The 18027-nt window shown below is 53.6% G+C and overlaps 1 long non-coding RNA gene across 3 annotated transcripts in view; it reads left to right on the forward strand.

Moving 5' to 3' along the window:
• Window positions 1-4281, forward strand: part of LOC107195733 — a 4608-nt gene extending 327 nt beyond the window's left edge. The window contains exons 2-4 of one of the 3 annotated variants that reach the window (XR_001516950.2): window positions 183-283; window positions 1206-1280; window positions 1554-4281. This is a non-coding gene — a long non-coding RNA (uncharacterized LOC107195733). Of the gene's footprint in view, window positions 1-182; window positions 284-1205 lie in introns of all 3 variants that reach the window. The other 2 variants (XR_001516949.2, XR_001516948.2) reach the window with 2 other exon arrangements.
• The last annotated feature ends 13746 nt before the right edge of the window (window positions 4282-18027 follow it).

Genomic DNA, 18027 nt, shown 5'->3' on the forward strand with positions numbered 1-18027 from the left:
AAGGGTGGGGGTGGGACTTGGCCGCCTGAGCCCTGCACGGCCCTTGGAACTGAGCAGAAGAGCCTGACGAGGGTTAGGTCAAGGCGAGGGTCTTTGTCACTGGTCTGGGCCGGGGGCCGCTCAGTGTTACTTAATTCTCGCAGCGGCCCTGTGAGGTGCGGATTACTGTGTCTTATTTGCAGGCCGAAGGCTCGCCCTCGAGGCCAGCTCAGCAGACGGGTGGATTCCGACTCCACAGCTCCAAAGAAGACACACTGAACCTCTGCCCTCGAGGATTTCACAGGTAAGTGAGAGTGGCACATGCATGTGGAGCGTTGGCTGCACACCTGGCACTTTGAAAGCATTCTAGAAATATTAGGATCGTAGATAACTATTAGCACAGTGATCATCCCCAGTTGAGTGGTGACCTCCTTGAATCTTACCTGAGCCCTGTGCCCTGGAAAACAGTGAAGGTTAAAGGAACTACCCGCACCCTTTTGTGTACCAGAAGACAGCTCACCGCAGAGTCACCTTTCCCGTGGGACTTAGGTGTGCCATCGGTGCCTCCTGGTTCACCTGTGAGAGGCCAATCACAGACTCCAGATTCCCTCCTTTGCCTTATCGGCGATTGGCTGGACTGCTTGTCCTCACTGATCAGTTGGAGCAGAGTGCTTGTTAACCACACTTTGATTAGCTTCTGTCCTTCCTCCAGGCCTCTGAGTGGTGGGCCACCCTCAGCCTGCCAGCACACGGCTCCTCCCGAGAGCAGGCTGGCCTCAGGGTCGAACATTCTCTGACAGCTATCCCGTCATGCCCCGCTTTCATCCATCCCGCTTCCCAGTTCGTCCAGGCTTTGTTTTCTCCTCTTTGTAAAAGAAGGGAACGTTGGTGCCTAACCCTTCAGGTGCTTGCAGACCTGCGGCCACAGCGCTCTCTCTTGCAGCATCCCGTCCTTTGTGCAGTCATCCTTTCACGTGAAAGTGTCCCCTGACTAAACCACAGGCTGGCCTCAGGGTCGAACATTCTCTGGCTGCTGTCCCGTCATGCCCCCCTTTCATCCATCCCGCTTCCCAGTTCCCAGAAGGGAACGTTGGTGCCTAACCCGTCAGATGCTTGCAGACCTGCGGCCACAGCGTTCTCTCTTGCAGCGTCCCGTCCTTTGTGCACTCATCCTTTCACGTGAAAGTGTCCCCTGACTAAACCCAGTTTTCTTTTTTATTCGACAGGAGGTGGACACGCGGCCCCATGGCAGGACCCCTGATGCTCCACAGTGATCGGGAATGGGCTCCCGGCCCTTCAGAGTGAGTAGGGGGGCTGCCAGCCGGGTGGCGACAAACACCTCTTTTGCCAGCTTGTTTGTGTTTTCAAAGCTGGCTTGTTCAGATGAATTCCGGGCGCCGGTGCGATGGTTCCGTAAAAGAAAAGAAGCACGATCTTTTACTGTGGGGCTTCCCCTCCTGTGGTCTCATGGACGCCCCCCTCCTATTCCCAGTAGCCTTGGAATTGGTCACTAAGCCGACAGACCCCTTCGAGTGCCGTAAAAGTCATGGCATCACCATGCACTTCATTTTCAGCATGTTTCTGACAGCACTGAGACAGTGTGACGTTTCCCATATGCATGACTTATGCCACTTCTACATCCGGAAAGGAATGGAGGCCGACCCCCATTAGGAATCTGTTATACATTAGGAGAGGTGAGAGGCAAAAGTCAGTGATTTGATTTATATAAAATTAGGAAAGTCAGACATAATACCAGGATCTCTTTTTCTATATGTAATGGGTGCCTAAAATGATTTTTAAAATAAAAAACATATGTGAATTTATGTGCCTTCATTATAATTCAGGAATTTTGCTCGCTCAGAAAACGTACTGCATTTAACATATTGTTAAACGCGTAATAACGACTGCAATTTTTGCTTTAACAAAAGGCTTAATTTTAGAATAGTTTTAGATTTATAGAAAAATCATCAGTATAGCATTCCAGTGCACCCTACACCTAGTTTCCCTATCATCTTAGGTTAGTGGGGTGCATTTGTCTCAATTAATGAGCCAGTATTGATAGGTTTTTTTTATAGCTACAGCCCATACTTTATTCAGATTTTCTTTTTTATCTAATATGCTTTTTCTGTCCTAGGATTCCGTCCAGGAATACACTTAGTCATTGTCTCCTTAGTGCCCCTTAGCTGTGACAGTTTCTCATACTTTGCTTTTAATGGATGACCTTGACAATTTTGAGGAGTATGACTGAGGCATTTTATAGAATGTACCTCAGTTAGATTTTTCTGGTGTTTTCCTCATGATTAGGCTGGGGTTTGGGTTTGACCCTAGGGGTGAAATGTCCTCATCAGATCACGTCAAAGTACATACCACCAGCGTGACCTCACTGTTGACGTTCATGTTGACCAGGTGACTGATCTGGTCTTGAGGGTTCCCCACTGTAAAGATACCCTTTCCCGCTTTTTTCATACTGTGTTTTCTGGAAGTCACTGTGCAGTTTATGCTCTCCGGGGGGCAGAGAATCCACGTTAATTATTTGGAATTATTCTGCATGACACATTTGCTCATTCTCCCCTATTACATATGCGATCATCGATTTATCCGTATTTACTCATGGTTATTTGTTTTATACTTCGGTTTATAATCCACTGGCGTGTTATATGTTTTGTCGCTGGAATTGTTCCAGCTTTGGCCATTGGGAGATCATTCAGGTTGGGTCCATGTCTCTTTCCTTTCCCCGTGTGTCTGTGTGTATGTGATTCCCCAGCCTGGAATCAGCCACTTCTCCAGGGAGCCCTTTTATTGGACAATGGTGTTAGAGACCAGGACCCGACATTAGGTGTGCTCTTTGCTGATACTGGTGTGTATCACCTTTTTAAAATACAGCCTGGAAAGTCATGGTGGTCACTTCCTCTGTAATCACAGGCCCACTCAGGACAGAGGGGAGAGGACACAGACTCCTCCACCTCTAGGTGGAGATCCGTCAATGTCACATGTGAGGACTTATGAGATGGGATATCTTGGTGTCATTATCTTTGGAAAATACCATCTGTCACATCAGAGACACTGTTGTGCACCAAGGGTTCTTATGTCACTCAAACGTCCTTGTCCCTGTTTCTGGGTTGTTTCAGAGAAACTCTCTCCCTAGCTTGGTTTTTCTTGAGGATGATCGCAGTTGACACATTAGCACTGAGTCACTTTGTGAGAGTCATCGCCTTCTGAGTTCTCACCTGGGGGCAGAGTGTCTTCAACACATTTATAACACTTGATCATTTCTTTCCCTTTTTAATGTTCCGGCCAGAGGTTCTTACAGCACAGCCTTCTGGATAGACTCTGATCATGTTGTCTTACTGCTGCATTTACCTGGGCGGTTACCCTCTGAGCAGAGACGTCTGCTGCTGACCAGAGTGCACGTGCTCCCCCACAGTCCCCAGTCCCCTTGCACGTAGGCAGGGCCATGTGACTGTGTGTGGAAGATTACCAGTCCATGAGTGGCCCTCTCACCCCTCATCTCCTATTGTGACAGTATTGCCTCCCTCTGCCTGGAACTTGGTGACGGAGGGAAGCGTGCCCTGTGCCAACACACATCATATGTGCAACATTCGTCCGTCAGACCTTTGAACTCCCAGGATCAACTCTTACTGGGTTTTCATTTACATAACGATGCAAAATTTACCAAAAAACGTGAGTTGGTTCAAAGAAAAACAGGTGAAGAATTCGCTAAGTGATACCCAGTCATCCTTAGGGCGTGGACACAAATGATGAACGTTTGGGGAAATTACGGCTACTGTGTTCTCATCTCATTCTCTGCGTGGGAGTTCTGGCAGCCATTGGAATTGGCCAGAACATAACCCTCTGTTATGTTCTGTGTGTGTCCCGTGGCTTAAACAACAGTCACCAGAATCTCTTCATTAAAGCCGATTAGTCAGAGATTACGTGAAGAGATCTGAATTTTCCATTTGATTTTAGAGCCAAATAGCTTGTCTTTGCCTATAGTGTTCTCCAGACACTAATCAAGGGTATAAACCCGGTGAGAGGGAGCTTTGAAGTCTTTCTGTTTGTGGGGTGCCATTTAAAGGCAGAAGCAAATGGTAACTGACTCAGAATGAGGGACCACTCGACACGGAAGCCAAGAGGGAAAGGATGGCGTGTTGTTCCAGCCGAGCACCCTAGAAGCCAGCATGAGCTGAGGGGTGTGTGGTGGATCTTGGCACAGTGATCTGCATGTTGGAAACTACTAAAATATTCATGTACTTGACTGTGTCTCTTCCATTTAGATGTAATAAATGCAGATTTGGATGGCCATATGTTTTATTTCGATGTAATGGTTTTAACCTTTCAGCAGGGTGGGGCGGGAGTTGGGGGGGTGGCTCTTCTGCTTTCTAGGGCTGGCCCGATGTGGGGTAAGCTGGTATTTTAAGGTGCAATGTGATTAGCTTATTATTAGAGACTCCTTCTTGGGTGAAATCATGGGCAGTGTTAGCTTGTTAGTTTGAATCCTACTGCTTTCATTCACTCCTCCCACCCTCCCTCTCTTGAGCAAGTTGAATAACCTCTCTAAGCCTCAGTTTCCTCTTTTGTGAAATAGAAATAGTAACTGTGCCTATGAGAATTTTCGTGAGGAATAAGAAACTGTAAGAAGGAGGCAATTAGCAGTGTTTGGCATGAGGTGAGTTTTCAATAAGTCATAGCTGTCACCGTTATCAGCTAGGCGTCCTTCTGAAAGATGGACTCATGTTTGCATCACACCAGACTGTTATGATATCTGAAGGAGGTAATTAGATCCTGTTGTCGTGATTACCTACTCAGTGAATGAAGAAGACGTTCCGAGACTTGCGCATTCATCAGGGTAAGGTCCCTCCCTCCAGTAACAAACTGCCCCCAAATTCGGTCCGACGCAGTAAGTTTATGTCTCCATCTTGTCACATCCCAGTGCAGACGGCAGGAAGTGCCGCTCCACACGGCCGTTCAGGGACCACCCTCTGCAGGGGTCCCGGAGTCTTCTTCCTTTAGTCGTTAATGGAAAGATGGGGGCGGGTCACGTGGGAGATTTTTATGGGCCAGGCCCACGGTGGTCACTTCTGTTCCGGTTCCAGTGGCCTCTCAGTTTAAACCTGGCCACAAGGGAGGCTGGGGGGGTGGTCTGGCTGCGTGGGACAACACAGGACGACACTTGGCCTGCATCACGGTTCCTGGAAACCACAAAGTGGGGTCACCACCGCGTCGGGGGCTCCCACAGCACTAACGAGTGAGTTTGACCTGGTGTCCGGATGGGTTGAAGAGGCAGGAAGGTGGGAGGAGCTTGTCCAGAAAAGCAGCAGAGCCCGCGTCTCTTCCAGGCGCTGGGTCCTGGATGCTGGAGCTGCAGAGTGAGTCTGCATCCCTGCCCCTCCCCGTGTCCTTGGCCATTCACTTCTTTGGAATTTATTAGTGAGCTACCCCATTGTTTGTCTGATTTCATTAAAAAAACGCCACCAAGATGAGTGCTCCGCAGTCTGCCGCTTCTGTCCTAAGTGGGGCATTTTTGCTGGATGGATCAATTTTTTAAATGACAGCATCTGTTTGCTTGTACACATTTATTTATAATTCTTCCCTTGGCAATTCGAGTGGGGTGGGGGGGGGAGTTGGTGAATGGAAACCAGCTGTTTTCATTAGCAGGATGGAGGCAGTGATTTCATCTGTGAAGGAGTAGCAAGGCCCTGTCCAGAAGCAATGACAATGGAGCAGATGCCCCCAGATACACAGTCCCAGGGAGGGACTTATAAATCACACACACTGCCAGCCCCAGGGAGGTGGTGAGCTAGGAAAGCTATGACAGTGGGTGGCTGTGTCTGGCCCTTTCTGGGACTCAGGGGGGTTGCTGGGTATGTGGGGAAGGTGGCGGAGTAGCTGAGGGAAGTGGCCTTCCGCAAGTTGGACCCTCTGATGGGTCCCCATTTTCAGAGCGAAATGCAAAGTCCTTCCATGGGGCACAGGCCCCGATGGTGACTCTGGGCCCTCCCGCTGTGCCCTCACTCCCTCCTGCTCTCCGCCTGTGTCACTAGGCTCTCTCTGCATGGTCGCACCCTCGCCTCTTTCGGGCCCGAGCCCTCCGTCACTTCCTGGAACCTCCCAGTTGGCATGGAAGCTCTAATATGCCTCTCCTCTCGTTTCATTTCTCCTAGAGTACAACATTTCACTTGAAAAATGTTCATTTCCTCTCTGCTCCCTAGAAGCTTGTGTGATGGCAGGAACCTCGTCTGACTTGCTCACTCCTGGACTGTGCTTGGCACATAGTAGGTGCTCAGTAAATGTTTGCTGACTCGACAGATGGATTTTTCATTTGTGGGACACGTTTCCCTTTTTTCCTGTCTGCAACTTCAGGGGAGTGGTCACAGAAAGCCCAGGTCATAGAGGGCGGCTCCCTGAGGACATGAACCCTGTGTTCTGGATCTCTGGCCCCCGAAGGCTTGGCCCATTGCGTGGCACACAGATGTTCAGTGAATACTTGCTGAATAAAGAGATGGCAGAATGACCCAGGCTGACGCTTGACGCTCGAGGTGAAAACAAGGCATCATCCAGATTCCTTTCATTTCCTTGTCCAGCGCCAGCGGGTCTGGCCAGCTGCCCCTCTCAAATAGGACTTCATGTGAGCCCAGGCTCCAGTCCCTGTCAGTGCCTGTCAGTGCCCGGTCTGAGCTGCAGTCACCTCCAAGCCCCACACCTGCGACCACTCCTGACAGGTCTTGGCTGCGAAGCTCGTGTCCCCTGCAGGCTGTTCTCCACGTGGCCGCCAGAGGGAGCTCTCCAACTTAGGCCTTGCCCTTCTGCCTTGGGGGTCCACAGGGGCTTAGCCCACAGGCCCTGCTCCTCCCGCCACCACGTGGTCCCATGCCCGTGTCTGGCTCATCTGCCCTCCCTCCATCACTGTGCTTGCCACACCAGCTGCGTGTCCCCACCGACCGCCCTTAGAGCTTTGTCCCTTGCTGTCCCTTCTGAATTCCTTCTCCCTGCTTGGTTCCCAGCTGGTGCCTTTACCCTTCGGGTTTCAGCTCAGATGTCATCTCGGAGAGGCCTTCCCTCGACCACCCCACCTGAGCCAGTAACTCAGTCCATCCCTCGCCCCCCAGAGCTGACTGGCCTGGTGACACAGGATTCCCAGGGCCCTCGGGCTGCCCTGCTTCGCCCCCCACATCTGCTCCTGTGCACAAAGCAGCGCTGTATTCAGATAGCCGTGCCTGAATACCGATGTTCAGCCAAGGATGGGCGGCCCATGTGAGGTGTGCAGGTGTGCAGCAGGTGTGCAGCGGCTGTGCGAGGAGTGCCTGGGATGGTCTCGCTGCCACGTGATCCAACACCACGTTCCCCAGACTGATGGTCGTTAAGCGGTGCGCTGTGTGAAGGTTCCCACTTCCTGTCACTGAAGCAGGCAGCTGTTGCCTCATTGGAGGGGCAGCAGAGGGGAGGGAGAATTTGACCTCCAGCAGAACTGAGAGGCTGCAGGGGAATCGAGGCTCCACAGAAGGTCTTGAGCAAGAGTAGGGGGATGGCCCCCTCCCCATGCTGCAGATATACTTGCCTTGGTGGCACTGGGAGGGCAAGGGAGGGCGGGGGTCCTGAGCCCGTGGGCCCGGGCTCTACCTCCCTGCAGCTCCCTAGAAAAGCTGCTGGGCCCCAAAGGAGAAGCTACCTCTAAAGCCAGACACCCAGCTCAGCCCCGCTTGGGCTGAATGCTGCCCACAGCTAGGCTTGGTTTGGGCCATGCGTTGCTTTTTAAACGTTAGGTGCCAACGTTTAAGAGATTTCATATTTCAGATTTCTCTTGAAGATTCAGGTCCAGATTTACAGTTTGTCTTGGAAAAGATATGGCAGCACCGGGCCTGCCCTGCCTCCTGGGGCAGCGTGACCTTGCTACTCCCCAGCCCCCACTCTTGCTGCTGGTCTCAGTCCACTTGGCCGCTTCCCCTGGGGGCATCTGAGCTGTCCAGCTGTAAGCTGTGGGACCTGGTTGTTCAGAGCGGTGCCAGCAGTCTTCAGTAGAACTGGAATAAAAAGTGATTCAGTAGATCACGGAGTCTCCCGAGGGCTAGGGTCAGACTCAGAGGTCGTGCGAGCAGGAGGGGCACTCAGGAGCTCTGGTGCAGACCCTGCCTCTGCCATCCCCAGCCAGGGGCAGCCTGTGTACAGGGTCCCCACTGCTGGATGTGTCCCCGCAGACATGGCCTTGAGAGCATGCGAGGTTTGGGATGGGGGAGCCTCCTGTTGTCACCTCCTCCACCCCTAAATCCTGGGGACCTAACCCTTTATAGCAGCTCCGTGTACTTGTCCACAGTGGCCGTGGATAATGGTAACGATAACCAGTGGTGTTGAATCCGAGCACTGGGCCATGCGTTTCACAGTGTGGCTTCCCTCATACTCCAGGAAGTAGACGCTGTTATGAGCTTCATTTTACATGTGAAGGGACAGAGGTTTGGAGGAGTTAAGCGACTTATCTGAGGTCCCACACCGCAGGGTTCAAATCCAAGTGAACTACAGTGCCCACCTCCTTAACTTCCACGTCATGCTGCAGTCTCTACTCTCCTGGGGCCTGCTGGCTGACAGACCCCAGGGGAGGGCAGCCTGTGCCTTCACAGCTGCTGACGTCTGCGCTCTGGGTTCTCCCCTCCTCTCCCTTCTCCGTCTCCCCTTATCTTCCTCCACGCACCATGTCACAGTGTCCACCGTCCTATCGTGACCATCCCTGCTCACGATGCTCCCCATCACTGCCTCCGGATTACAGTGTGACCACAATGATGACCATCGCCGGCGGCACTGCTGTCAACACATGCCAGCGTCGCCACAGCACTAGTGCCACATGTCTGACCGTCATGACACTGTCACCACCACTGTCACAGTCCTCGGTCCTGCACTGCTGCCGCCCTCACTCCTCAGTCTCGGCCCTCATCCCTGCTGTGTTCTGTGAGCCTGTTCAGCACAGTCCACCCTGTCGCTGCCACGCGACCATCCTTGTCACCAGCCCAGCCCCACCGGTGCCTTCACCAACATCGTCATCACCACCGAGACACTTCAGTCCCAGTCCACCTCCTAATGGAGGAGGAGGCTGTGTTCGGAGACTGCTGTGCTGATCAGCCCAGCAGCCAGACCAGGAGGAACCCGCAGAACAAAGGACTGTTACTGCTGAGATGCCAGCAGCCCATTCCCCACACCAGGAAGGAAAAGCAGAGCCCTCATGGGGCGCCCTACACAAGATAGAGTCATCCATTCCCTGCGGATAAAGGCAGGGGGAACTTACGGATCAAAGGCTGGGAATGGCCGGGCCTTGCACACTGCTTGTCACCCTTCCTCACTGTATGCCATGGGCAAACAAAGTCTCTAAATGGTAATTCATGGAAACGACTAAGAATAAATTGAACCCGAGGCTTTTTTCTTGTCTTGGCTTTTTGTCTTTGCGTTGTCTTGTCTTCGCTTTTCCCCTTCTCTGATAAACTTTCCTTTTGACTCGAGCCCGGGCAGGCATTTGAATTCTTGCACTCAGCAAAGGCTCTCTTGGTGCAGGGCTTGACTTCCCCTGAGGGAGTTCGCCCTGTCCTGCAATCAGTACCTGTGGCCTCAGAATGTCAGTCACTTGCAGTTTTCTTAATGTAGTTTTAAAAATAGATGCTATATTGTATTTACATAGCTCAGATGTCAACATAATATAAAAAGACATTCCCAAAACACCGCCAATCCCTTTCTTGTCCATTGTGTTCCCTCCGTCCCTTCAGATGACCACGTTTAGTACTTTCACGTGTCTTCCAGCAAGTACGGGCAGGTGTGTGTGTCGGTGGGCCCTGGGCTGGGCCACGTGCACAGGCCGAGGTGGGCGGGGTAGGGGGAGTCTTGAGCGCGGCGCCTGTGGCCGACCTGGGGAGTGAATGGAAAGGGTGCCCAGCTGGGTGGGAACAGGAGAAAGAACTAAATTGCCGGGTTGCAGGTGGCCGGTGGGTTTGGAGGGCCGAGACCGCACGCGCATGCGCACACACCCTGCCAAAGGCCCGCGTTCGCCGGGCTGCGCCCGCGTCCCCGCAGCGCGCGAGCACCGGCTGTCGTGCGCTCCCCGGTTCCTGCGCCCCCGGTTCCGGCGCCCCGGGCCGCGCAGCTACCGCCCTTCGGAGCCAGAGCGCAGCAGCCCCCTGGCCTGACACAGACCTTCCAGCCTGGGTCCACGTCCGCGAGGAAACGCGGGGTACACCTGCAGGCGAACCTGCATCCTCACCCCGGGGGAAGCGGCGCCAGGACAGCGTGTCCACCTCCGCCCGCCCAGGACGCGGGCTCCACCTGTCCGCCGGATCAGGTGCGTCCCATGCGCCAGGAACTGCCCTCCACCCCCACAGCCTCCCTTCTGTCTGACGCGTTAAGTTCTCTGCCAACACCTTTGAATGGCGAATTAGCGCTTTGAATGCGGGCGCTCCCACTTCACCTCCCACCGCGGCCCACTCCTGCCTCAGGGCCTTTGCACTTCCAGTCCGCAGCCTGGACCCCTTCACCCTCCACGTGGCCGGCTCCCTGCCCTCCAGTCGCCCCTTCTCTGTGGGGCCTTCCCCGAACTCCTAATTTAAAATTACAGCACCCCTCCCTCCTTCCACTACTTTCTCCCAAAAGACCCCCTCCCACGCTGTTCGTATTGCTTCCTGGTCACGTTCACTGTGTCGCCCATGAGGGCGTGTGCTGCCTCAGCCAGGGGTTTCTGTCTGGCTGGCTCACCGCTGTCTCCCCGGACCTGTGACGGGGTCTGGCTCAGAGTAGGTGCTCAGTAAACATGTATGGACTGTAGGAAAGAACGAATGAGTCTCCTTTTTGCAGAAGAGGAAATTGAGGGTCCGAGAAACCGCTGATCACTGTGCAGGCCGCAGGGGTGGGGTTCAAGCCCAGGCTGACACCAAAGCGTGGTGTGTAGCTCGAGATCCCGCGGGAGGTGCTGGGAGGGTCTTTTCAGGTGGGTCCCAAGGTAAGTTACCAGTGAGGTGTAGGGGAGGAAAAAACTCTTAGATGCATTGACTAGGTTCCTGTGAATTAGACTAATGCCAGATTGACGAGCGAGCGTGTTAACATGCGCCTCAGGCAGACACCTGGGAGTCTCAGTCACCTAAAGGGAGATTACAGCCTGGGCTTCCACGGCGCCCTAACAAACCAACCGTGCGTGGCTAGAGAAGAGATGTGACAAAGAAAAAGCCCAGACTGTCTAGGGCGGTGAGTGGTGGGGAAGCTGGCGGAAGGCAAGGCTTGCTCACTCGTGGTCGTGTAGACCCTCCGGTGCCATCTCCATGCTGCTAGGCATCTGCACGTGCCTTCAGCGGTTGATGTTCGTCCTTCCTGGCAGAGGGGGGAGGGCAGACACTGTGATAGATTTATGTCCTGCTTTATAGGCAAATGGGGGAAGGCAGAGAGCTTTTCTTGTACCTGTTTTTTCTCAGTTGCCTTTAGCTCAAAAATAATCTTTAGGCCAAGTGGCATGTTTTTGAGTGGCATATCCTGCTGCCTTGCAGAGGCAAAGGGTTTCAGTGGCTGAATTTTGCAACCTACCTACAAGCATGTGCAAAGAAGCTTTACACATGCCATGTGCCAGGGAATGCCAGGTCAGACCTGCCAGGTAGTTCCAGGTCGCTACAGGTAACAGGAAGATGTGTTGAGATGGAGGCCTGCCGCAGACAACATCTTCATTGTTATTTTGCTTCAGGGGACAGGGACTTTTTTTGAGCTTGCTTGTAAGTCCCCCGTCTGATCACCCCTTCCCACAAGGACACTGTGTACAGTGGAGTGAGCTCTAAGGTTTGTCCACACCAGGGCAGTTATGTGGTTAATTGCTCCAGTGTGCCCATTAGCTGACATAATCAGGGAATGAATTAACTTCTGCTTTTCTGGCTGCATTTTAAAAGCATTTTTTAAATGCCTCTTTTTTTTTTTTTTTTGGAGCCTATGCACTCTTCAGAAATTAAATTTAGACTGTGATTTTATTACTCTTTTTATTTAATTTATCCTAACAGTTGCATTCAAGCTGTGAACCAGCTGTTGACTTTGAAAAAACATTGTTCAATTTGAAGGGAGCCCTTAAAAACTTATTGTAATGGCTGTAAGTAATCATTACAACAGTTACATTCCCCAGTGCTGCGGGTCGTCACAAGGGGCACCGTGGGGGTCTGGGAGAATGCTCCGGTGGGCAGAGGGATGGCTTGGGCAAGAGGCAGGCATGCGGGTCTGCGGGTCTGCGGGAGGGGGAGGTAAGGGTACACAGGGATCTGGGGCCACACCAGCTGTCTCTCTGCCCGGGTCTGGCTGGGGCCCTGGGCCACGGGGAGAAGAGTTTGCCAGAGGCCCAGGTTCAGCTGAGCACAGGGACCTGCTCAGCACCTAGCTCCTGTCCCCCACCCCAGCCACCAAATCTCATCCGACAGCCTCCTCTGCCCCTGCTCCTTGCCGCTGACAGAGGGACATGAGAGGTCGAATACATTCTATAAGGACATTTCTACCCCCTTTGTGTGACTGATGTGTTATTTCAGATCATGTTGTGTCTCTCCTAACTACTTACGGAATTCGAGTTGAGTTCAATGCTTTTTCCTTTTAACCTTCCTAGTAGCTTTTGAAATGTCTGACTTGCTGTATTTATTGAATATTTGGCTCGTGAGATTTTTCCCATTCTCGTATTTTCGTATTTCTGGCTATGGCCAGTCCTGTTCCTCTTAAAGACCTTTAGCATTTCCCGCATGGCCGGTTTAACGGTGGTGACGTCCTCTAGGCCGGAGCCCGATAGAGCCCCCATCAGCCCATCAAGGTGGAGAGGCCGGGACAATGCGCCACCCGCCCCTCCCCGGGGAGTTCCCGCAGCTCCCGGGCTCCCCAGCTCTCCGTCCCTCTCCTTCTCCTGCTTGTTGTCCGAGCTGGTCACTCAGGCTGGGTCTCACGGGAGTAACTGCTACCTGCATGTGCCTGCATTTGAGTTTGCTCGTGGGAGGAGTGAGGTCAGCACCACCTTCACCACCACCTTGGACCTCCCACAGGGCCACCGTGGTGATGGAGTACAGTGTCCATGAAAGACAGTGGCGTGCAGCTGAGACATGGCCAACCCCCAGCGGACATGTCGCTTGAGCAAGAGCAACTCTCCCGCCCTCTGCCGTTTTACCCCCGGGCTGTTTGGGGCTGTTTGGGGCTGTTTGGGGCTGTTTGGGGCTGTTTGGGGCTGTTTGGGGCTGTTTGGGGCTGTGTACCAGCACAGCATCACCTCACCTGTACCTGGTGAAAGAATCAGTTCTCTGTGCCGGGGCTTTGCTCAGTGACACCTCCCTGCAGGTTTCAGAGAGAAGCAGAGAGGAAGCCTGTGTCACCTCTGGCACCCAGTAGGCACTCCGTCACTGTAACTCTTACAGAGAGTGGTGTCCTAATGTGGACTGACTTATTCACTTGTTGTAAATGCTCTTGAGCCAGTTCACGCAGGTCGTCTTTGTGTAGCTGGAGACGAGGGCACAGCTCTCTGCCCCTCTCTCCCTGCCTGTCTCTGGGTTTCCAGTCCAGGGGACTGAACCAAAGGCCCCCAGTCCCAGCGGCTAAGGGCAGCTGTCCAGGGGTCCGGAGTGTCAACTGCCCAGTTACTGCTGCTGCCGCTGCTACATCCCCAGGTCTCCTGAGTGGAGTCAGAAATACCACTGGACGGGGACAGTGGCAGAGGAGGGCCGTGAAGGTTCATGTCCTGAGAAAGAGCCTGGAGGCACCGTGGCAGGAGGAAATAGCCTAATACAAAATGATCACCGCGGGACCCGGCTAGGGCGCATCTGCGCCGGCGGCGGAGGCCCGAGTTGGGGAAGTAGCGGGACCTCAGCCTGTCTCCTGGGTAATCCCACCGTGCAGCCGGGTTCGAGGGCTCTTACGTGAATCGTGTGTGGGGGTTCAAGGCTTGGCCTTTGAATTGCGTCGAGCTGTTCCATAGGAGAAGCGTGTGTATCTCGTGAAGCGGCTGTGAGGGTTCAACGTGACACATTCAGTAACTTACTGGCGTGTCGGGAGGAGACCCATTAAATGAATTATGATTACTCAAAGCCGTTGAAAAATCATGAGGCTGACTTACGCATACTGGGATGGCACGTTCTCCAATAAGTAGAAAAGAGCAAGAAGGTGAACGTCCTTACGTCTGTCCGCATTGGAAGGGGGACACGTCCATGTCCGCTTGTGTGGACGTGACTCTCCCTAGAAGGGACGCTCCTAAAACCGTGACAGGGGTCACCAGGAGGAATTGGAATTGAGGACAGGGTGCCTGAGAAGGTGGGACAGTTACCTGTGGGCTGCGCATCCTCTGAGGCTGCCCCGTGCGTCGCCACACGCATGTCTCGTGCGAACCTCTTCTGGTAACAGCCAGAAAATGTGCCCCAGGGCTTTGCATCCCCCACGAGGTACTGCTGTCACCACCACTGTTCATGACACCAGCCCGGGCAGGGCAGCATCAGCAGTGAGTCTGTGCAGGTCCCGCACCACCTGAAAGTTATTTAATGAGGCGATGTGGCTGGGTTCCCATAAGGGGACCCCGAACCCTGTGGCAGGAGTGATGTGGGGAGGTTAAGTCTCTCAGAGACACTGGTCATGCACGCGAAGGGCCAGAGGAGCCTGGCGATGCGGGTCTAGGACGGGTCAAGCCACTGAAGAGTCCACATGGGGGTCCCCTGGGAGTGCTGAAGACACAAAGGAGGTTCGGGGGCCCTGCCGCCCTGCTGCTGTCCTGTCTTGTTTCTTCCGAGTCTGTCTACTGTCGTGCCTCCCTGGGGCTGTCGTCAGGCCCCTGCACCCCAACCTGTCAGCGCTGCCCTCACACCCCGGCAGCTGCCTGGCCCCGCCCTAGGGCTTCCCAGCGTGGGCAGGGGCCCCGTGCTCAGGCGCCCTGGCCATTAGGCCTGCGGGGGAGCTGAGTGGCGTTGCTTGAGGCTTCGGGGCTTTGGGTGGCTTTGTCTCTGCGACCCGCTACTGGGCTCTCGCTTTCCCCGATTTCCTGGCCTGACTTTGGGCATCAGTCTTTCTGTGTGTCCTTGGGGTCCAATCTGAGACTTCATCCCTTTAGAAAGGCCCTCAAGGGCACTGCCTGGAACCTCCAGGGGCTACAGTCAGACTCCTGGGCCCCGGGGCGAAGGAGTCGCGTTGGCGGTCAGCCCCAGGACCCAGGACCACCACGGGAGCACTGGCGGGGAGAGTGGGCCTGGCTGGGTCTTGTCTCAGATGCCCGCTGACCACGGGGCAGGACACTGTGGCCTGTGCCGGGGAGTTTGCCAGTCTCGTTCAGTGCCCCATCTCCTCACCTGGACAACTTGAGTGATGCGGCCACTTACAGGCCATCTGTGAAGATGCACAGCAGGGGTCTGGGGTTCGTGTTAGCTGCGTCTGCATGTGGGCGGGCCCGGCGGGAGGGCGTCTCTGCGGTGCAGGCCTCTCTGGGACTCCTGCCTGGGCACACAGTTCGGTCCTTCTGCAGACATCCTGGCGGGGGCAGGTGTCTGTGCTGTACAGGGCACTGCTGGGGTCAGAGGAGCAAAGGCTCGTGGAGAGGCTGCAGGGAGACGGGTCCTTGCTGAGGACTGTCTGCACTGGGGTGGCCCCTGGGGTGCACGTGTCCTCGGGTGATCGAAACCCTCATGGGTCCGTTGTGGCACTAAATGCCTAGCGATTCGGCCAGTGGGATCTCTGGAGGCTTAAAGGGTAGGGACAGTGGGCAAGCCCTTCGGCTCGTGGAGGTCACCACCATGCTACTCACCCTGGCTCCTGCAGAGTCTCCCTTTGCCTTTCCTCCTGGTCCCCGTTTCTGGGCCAGCTTTCCTTGGTGTGTGCAGTCCGGTCTTGTAGACCTGGTGAAAACTCTGCAGGAATTGAGAGTGGCGCACAGAGAGCCTGGGAAATGAGGCCATGTGACTCGGAGGCGTCTTGGCTCTTTCTTGGAGTCGGTGGTCAGACCGGGTTAGAAAATGGCTGGTTTTCTCCAGGTTCCTCCACGCTCCGTGGTGCCAGGCCCCTCGGGGATCACGGGTGTGAATAAATTCCCCAATGTGGAAAGCAGCGTCCACATGTGTCTCCTTAATTGTGTGGACCCGACACAGAAGAAAGTCTGGCAGAGTTCAGGGTCAAACCGCATGGGAGGTGGACCCTACGGTTTAATTTTTCCCGAAGTCGCTGCAGTGGGAGACGAGTCGAGTGCCTTTCTCCACTCCTGTCTCCTCCGGCAGCCAGAGAGCGAGCGAGCGGAGCCTCGGCCTCACTCGGCACGAACCGCCTCATTTGCATGCATTAGGAACAATTTTCGTGAATTTAATTAATCACAGTTTACATGCTAATAACCCTTGAAATATTTTTATGGGTAAATAATGGATATTCCCTGCTGTGGGGGAATCGTTGGTTCTCATGTTTACTTATAATTTGTTTCCCATCGAGTAATTAGAGCATGAGGGTGATACCTACAGTCAGTCAGTCTGCTGGGAGGCATGAGGTGTGATTTTTCATTTCCTGTGTGAGGCCCGGAGAAGGTGGGATCTTCCCTAGTAGATCATCTCCGCTCCCTGTCGATTCTGCCCCCTGCACGTCTCTGCACGTCGCGTCCTCATCTCCCCTTATTTTCCCTCGGTTTAAGTCCTCACAATTTCTCGGAAGATCCGCTACAAAACCGGTCTCTGTTTCTGTCCGACACGGTGCTAGAGTATCTTTCCGATGTGGAAATCTGACTCTCGCGATTAAAACTTGTTCTCCTTCCCTCATTTTCATCAGTGATACTTCGACTGAGTACTATGCGGACTGTTTTTATGGACCTCACATTAACTTTAACATTTTTTGTCTTAATGTTACTTAGTTACTTACAAACCAAACTAGGTATCAACTCATTCTGCATATGCTATGTTTTATTGAATCTAAAATGCCATCAGTTGTAAGGTACATTATTATTTTATGTAGCACTAAGAGGGAAAAGTGCTGTCAATTGTAATTGTAAGAGGCTATAGAGCTTAAGGTGCATTCCAATTTCAGAGTCAAAATAAAAGTGATAAAATTCAAATTACTCTTATGTACTCTATACGATAGATGATGTTTTGCTGAAACTAAACTGCTACTTACTAAAAATGAATTGCTGTTCTAGCAGTGGATTTTGGGGGTTCGACTGCCTCTTACAGGGGTGGTGTGGAGACTCAGTTCCCCACCCTTTTCTCTCTGAGAATCACAAATCGGCTCAGGAAGCCATCAGGTGGGAATCTGACCCAGGCAGGCCTGGCCAGTCAGAGGACTGAAACTCTCTGGTGACAGTGATTGGTTCAGGGATCAGCACGTGACCCAGCAGGGCCAATGAAAGCCCACCCTGAGACTTTTGCTAGAACTATGGGAAGAGGAGCCCTCCCATTCTGCCGGGAATGCTCGGCTGGTAGGATGTTAGCTGGGATTCTGTCTTAGCCACCCGTGTGAGAACGGCTGAGTGAGAATGAGGCCAGCTCTGCAGGGAGCAGAATCACGAGATAGGTATGGAGGGTTCTTGAAGATTCGGGCACCTGGATCTAACTGTGCCTGAAGCTAACACCACTGATGGTCTTACCCACTTTCTGGTTAAGTCGGTTTGAGTTGGGTGGAGTTTTGCCACTAGTCGTCGTCTACTAATTCGGGCCTGAGAACCAGCACTTACTAGAGAAAGACATTAAACAAAAAGCAGGCGAATGGGCAGACAGGTGACCTCTGATAATGAGGACCCTCCTCCCAGCCCTATGCTGGCAGAGCCACCCACCCGTCCTTGCTGGGTGCCGAGCTTGTGTCCGATGCAGCCAAGGCAGGGTGCCAGCGCCGCAGGCCGCACACGCCGCAGGGCGTCTGGGGAGATGGGCGTCGCTCCCATTTACGCTTTCTGCCCCCTCTCGTCTCCTGCAGTTTCACTTTATTTAAGGCTGCGTCCAGTGTTGTCATTACGTTTTTAATCGGAACCGTCTGTGTCGGGCGTGTGGCTGCCTGCCGAGCCGGGGCTGGGCTCTGTAAACAAGCCCTGGCACTTTGGCTGGGGAGCTGCCACTGAGACGTTGCCCCAAATAAATAAAAGGCAAA

The sequence above is a fragment of the Pteropus alecto genome, unplaced genomic scaffold (assembly GCF_000325575.1).
Source record: "Pteropus alecto unplaced genomic scaffold, ASM32557v1 scaffold15, whole genome shotgun sequence".
NCBI lineage: Eukaryota > Metazoa > Chordata > Mammalia > Chiroptera > Pteropodidae > Pteropus > Pteropus alecto.